This window comes from Mesitornis unicolor, unplaced genomic scaffold (genome assembly GCF_000695765.1).
Source record: "Mesitornis unicolor isolate BGI_N332 unplaced genomic scaffold, ASM69576v1 scaffold32182, whole genome shotgun sequence".
In the NCBI taxonomy this organism is placed as follows: domain Eukaryota; kingdom Metazoa; phylum Chordata; class Aves; order Mesitornithiformes; family Mesitornithidae; genus Mesitornis; species Mesitornis unicolor.
The window spans coordinates 6,074-11,843 of NW_010167667.1; positions in this window are offsets into that span (position 1 = coordinate 6,074).

Below are 5,770 nucleotides of genomic sequence, written 5' to 3' on the forward strand. Positions count from 1 at the left end.
TGCTTCAGTGTGGATCTTTGTTTGCAGCTCTCATGTCTTCAGGCAGAAGGTTGGGTGGCAACATCTCCCCCAGGCCAGGGCTTCACCCCTTATCAAGGACCCCTGTCTCTACCTCTGATTGCCAGACCCCGCAGGGGCCACCCCATCACTCCTTCAGGCAGGAGGCTTTTTGGGCAGGATTAATGGGCTGTCTGGCCCAGCCACTGGTGCCCTTGGGTCTGAGCTGAGTAGTGAAGAGCCCAAAGGTGGACGTGGGGCTGGGGTCCCATGGGCAGGCATCTGTGGGTGTGGGAAGAAGGGGCAATGCAGGGCTCACGTGGGACTCCCATGCCCTTAGTGCAGCCTTCCCCCACCAGTGCACATCACCTTGGGCAAGTCACTTAATTTCCCTCTGGTTTGCATCCCCACCCATCAGCTCGGAGCAGGAATAAATCTGTCACCGTTTGCCTTGTTCCCTTACGGGCTGGAACTTTTCATACCTACAGATGGCAGTGGGAATATGGGAGTTTGCAGTATGGTCCTCACTGCTTGCACCCTCCCCTCATTCCCATTCCTGCAGCAGGTGACACACAGACACTCTATGCCCCTACCTGTGCTGCCAGCATCCCCTCCAGACCACGCTGCCCTTGCTGCAGATGATGGACACCCACAGGGATGTAGGAGGTGTGGGCAAATTGTTTTCTCACTTAAACAAAACACTCTCTCATAATCATAATGAAGAAGGGGAGGCAACAGCACTTGGCAAGGCAACTTACACTAAGGGCACTTCACTAGAAATGTTTATACTTCGCCGCTGAAAAATAAAACAAGCATGGTGATAGTGTGGCACGGTGCTGGCAGAGCAGGGGCAGCCAAGTTGGGAATGGTGCCCCAAGTCAGGTGCCAGCCAGGGTGTACTTGGTGGTATCACCAGCTTGTCCCAGCTGGAGGGTCCCAGGGTCTCATGAGGGGACAGCAGGTGGAGGAATGGGAGAAAGTGCCTGGGGACAGTGTTGGGCTTCCTGCACATGGCTCCACCTGGGACCACTCACCCTCAAAAGCCTCATCACACTATCTTCTCTTGGCCATTAGGGCTGTTCAGCCTTCAAGGACAGGTATATAGATGGGGTTGGCATCTCCAACTACAGCTGCAGGACAAATAGGTAACATGCAATCCTGTGTGATAGAGGGTGGAAGGTTTCTTTTTAGTGCCGATTGTGCTCCAGAAAAGCTCTGGTGAGAGAAGCAAGTGTTTTGTAGAGGTGCCAGCACTGCTGGAGCAGGACACCTCACAAGATAGGAACCTTGGGACTGCTAAGCTAACGACTAATTATTAGGAAGGTAGCCCCCACCAAGAAAATGCATGTAGCTTCTCACAACAGCAGGTGGTATGCTTGCATAGCACGTGCAGGCATGCGTGTGTGTGCACACATGTATTTTTGTGCTGAAGGGGAAGCAAGTGCTTGGCTAAGTAGGTAGAACCAAACAGCAGGTGATTCAGATGCTACCCCCTATTTCTGGCACCACTTAGGTGGTGCCACTTGAGTCCTTGGCTCTTCATCAGCTGAAGATAACAGACTCCAAAAAGGCCCTCCATGAAGCCCTGGTGCAAGCCCTGAAGTCAACAGACAAAGGGTTAACCAAATTCCCAAGGCAGGTGGGAGTGCGAGTCAGACTGGGTGATATCAGAGACATGTTATTTGAAAAGTTAAGAAATTGTGAAATTCCTCACCTAATCCAACTTCCCCACAGTTTAAAGAAAACTGCAGTGTAAGATATCGCTATGGCCAAAGGAGACCCCCCACAAACCTTTCCCTGCATAATCCATACGTGGATATATACACCTTCAGCCACCTCCCATGGTGCCGGGCTTCTAACCCTCAGCGAATCTGTTCCTGGTGAAGCTCATGAGCTGCAGACCCTATAATCAATGCCATAATGCCTTGACCTGTGTGAACTGAGGGTGGCTCCTCCATCCTTGTGACATTGCTTGTGTGCAAGGCATAGCCTTCCCTCACCCTGCATCAGACACTTTCCCTTTTTCTGAGCTGAGTGCAGGGACGTGCTGCTTACCCCACAGTAGTCAGAGAATAGTTAAAACACCTGCATGAACAAGCATGCAACGAGACAACACAAAAATCAGTGGAAATAATGCTCTTAACTTCAGCAGGCCCCAGCTTAGGTCATCCCTAGTTATGAGAGACAGCAGTGGTGAGCCTTTGTAGCTACGCAAATACCTGCACACGATTAATGATTAGCAAGTGTGATTACAGCAATAGAAATTGCATCCCTGGTTCAAATCTGCTTGTCTTTTCTCCCTTTATTTTTACAGGTGGGTTTCTTGCTGAGCCATCTCAGTCCACCGGGTAGATCTTCATGCAGAAGAACATTTTTTTGTTTGCTTGGAAGTAAATTGCATAGATTTTTGTTTAGACTTTTTTTGCATTAAAGGCAACCATTTCAAATATGTACAGATCACACAGGTGTTTTTTAGTCAAAACAAGCACAGTAACCACAAGAGGTGCCAGACTGGAACAACCTCTTCTCCACTAACCAAATCCAAAGGGCAAACAAAAAAGAATAATATGATTTCCAGACATAGAATGAATTCCTTTGTCTCTGTGTGTGATATACGAAGAGAGAAAAATCTAGCAATGGATAGCAGGCATCCCCTAAAAGGGACTTCTAGAGGGAAGTTGCCTTGCCTCCAAGAAACCTTAGTGTTGGAGCTGGGGAAAGATTTCAGGCCAGACCTGTTGGATCCCACTCCAGGGCTCCTGTCACCAAAGGTGATAAGTTCCTGCAGCTACCATTTCTTACAAGCTGCTTTGGCATCCATTTGTGGGTGAACCTCGCTGTTTCCAGTGAGTCAGCCCAGGGGCTTCAGGCTCAATTGGGCAGGCTGAGTACTCCCCTCACTCCCTAAGTAACTTAAATGAGTGTCATCTCATATTTGCCCAAATCACTGGGGTGTTTCAAGAGCTTCCATCCCAATCCTTTGTTGCGACTCCACTTGTGCAGGGCAACAGGTCCTGCCCCAAGCCAGAACTGGCCTGGGCAGGGCAATATTTCTGGGGTTGCCTCACTGGTCTCCCCACATGCAGCAATACAATTGGGGAGCAAAACCCCTCCAGTGCCTGATGTCTGTTTCACGACCTCATTCTCCCGCCCACCACCACCCTCGTCTTTCCTAGAGACCCACATGAAAGCAGTAATAGCACTGTTGGGGTATACAGAGTAAAAGATGACTCACTGCAAAGCCTTCGCACCCACCTTTGGGAGGCAACCAGATAGGAAGCAATTTCCTAGGAAAGGAGGAGTGGAATTTAAGTCAGACTGATTTTTTTTTCTGAAAACCTTTCATTTAGTCTAAACAACTGGCTTGGGGTGTTGGCACTTGGCTTTGAAATTAAGTGTGCCTTTCCTGGGCATGATTATGCCAGGATAACAATTATCACAGACAGGTTCTGGTCTTGGGAGTGAAAACAACCCCAGATCCCTGCAATAAAATGGAAAACCAGCTCCTGAGCTTCACTAATTGCTTTGGAGGGTCTGTCTTAGCCAATGGATATCTTATGGGGAGGCAAGTACCAGGGAATGGTCTGAGCGGGCTGCATGATTTTCATGAGGCCACCACAGAAGGTTGGGGCCCAGGAAGTGATTTTCACCATGCCTGGGGGGTTTTGGCAGTGGTTCCCACCTTCTAGGCTGCTCTTCTCCCTGCCACTGGCACACGGCCTCCAGTTACCAAACATGCCAGGTCCTGTGACCTACCTCTCTTTGCCCACCAGTTTCCAACACCAGGATTGATCCTGTGATGCTTTTAAAAGACCATCTGCTAGAAGTGAGAGCATTGCAAACTTCTAAGCCCAGAGAAGCTCACTTGCAGGCAGCAGCATCCCTGCATCCCAAACCCAGCTATCCTGGGTGCAGGGACTCCCACAGCTGTGGGGTGGGAGATGGAGGATACCAACATGAGGCTGCAAGGGCCATGGGGTGTGGGCACTTTGCTCAATTTAACCTGGCTGTGCTCCAGCTGACTTTGGCATTCCGTGCCTGGCTGGCAAGACACTGCTGCCACACTTACCCAAACAGTGGCAACTTTCTCACCTGTCTCTTCTCTGGCTCTGCCACAGCCTAAGCTGTGGGAAACCAGGCTCCCAGTCACAGCATTTTTTAATATAATATATATATACTTTGTCAGGGAGGGAAAGCAAAGCAAACAAGCTGGATTTCAAATGGAGGGGGAAGGACAGCTCTATGACAAAGTCGTGGGACCTGCAGCGCTGGTGAGAGGTTTTCCGCAGGACCTTCGCCGCTGTGTTGTACCTTGCTGTGTCCTGCTGAGTACCCAAGCACGGTGCGTGCGCTGGTGCTCACATCCCTGCTGGGCTGCCCAGAGGATACACACTTTAGCGATCAGACATAGTCAGAGAAAATAACTTGCAGCACGGGTTTTTTTTTTACAGACGCACAGCGTGGTAGCCAAGGGTAGAGGTGTTGCCCCAGAGCTCACACCATCCTGGGGATGAAGTCTTCTGCTTCTGCACTGGGCATCGGGTGTTGTCAAAAAGGGAATTTGTATTAGCGTATGTGGAGGATATTATAGACTAAGACTGATTTTAGAGGGCTGCTCATATCTAAAATGGATTTGCCGACAGTTTGGCTGTGCTTGCTGATTTGGAGCTAACTGTAGCAAAAGTAAGAAAAAAAAAAGTCACTGCTTGAACCATTTTGCACTTATTTTTTTCCCCATGTTATTTCACTGAATCCATTGCAGCTTTTACCATTCCATCTTCCTGGAGATGTCCCAGTTTGCTGTGAGTGGAATGGGCTCAGGTTTTGAAGGAGTTACTCACATCACAGGTGAATGCTGGCTCTCTTTCAGATTTTATTTTGAGTCGCTATAAACTGGAAATACTAGGCTGTCTTGGGTCAAAGAATCGCCATCGAAAAGCAGGGATGAGCTAACAGTGCACATCATAGTTGGTGAGGCAGATAGGGTCTTCTGCTGCAGAGCTGCATGAGATTTCTCCTGAGCTGGGAGGAAGATTAATTGGAGAGCAAGGGCAGGGAGGAGGGAACAGAGACCTCTCTTTTCCTTCCTGAGGATTTATTCTCCTTATTTGATCCTGGCTTTGGGAAGGCAACAATAATATCAGCAGACTGCCTGGGCTGGTGGCAGGGCTCACTGCCATGTCTCAGCTGTGAAGGGGTTGTTTTCCAGCAGAGATGTTCACTGCCCATGGCTCTGGCCACATCTGTGTACTGCTTTATACTGCAGAAGAGCCCCTCACAGCATCATTCCTCCATGGTTCCCACATCCCCTCTTTGTAGAATGTAAATACTCACTGCCAACCCCACCTTCTTTCCAGAGGGTGAAGCAGAAAGAGGGGCAGTGGGTCTGAGGCACACAGGTTTTGAGTGGAGAAAGGAGGATTTTCTACATGTTGTGGCTAGAGAATTGTACCCAGCTCCTCCCAGAGCAAGCACCTGATGCTGAGGTGAGCAACCTGGTCTCACTCAGCAAGCTTCACCTTCCATTGACACAAGCGATGCAAATCTTCTGTGTCCACAGCTGAGCTGTCCTATTGACCAATTGCTTCTTGCCCACCAAACACCACTCCAGTCCAGACAGGCTTAACTTCACCTTCTAGACTTAAAATCTCATAAGACGCTTGGCCACTCTTCTCACACCCACTGTCTCAGCAATCAAGTCTGTCTCAACCTTTTTATGGGTAAGTACAGTGAGCTTTCTTGCTCTCCTGTAGAAAGGCAGGTTTCAGGCAGG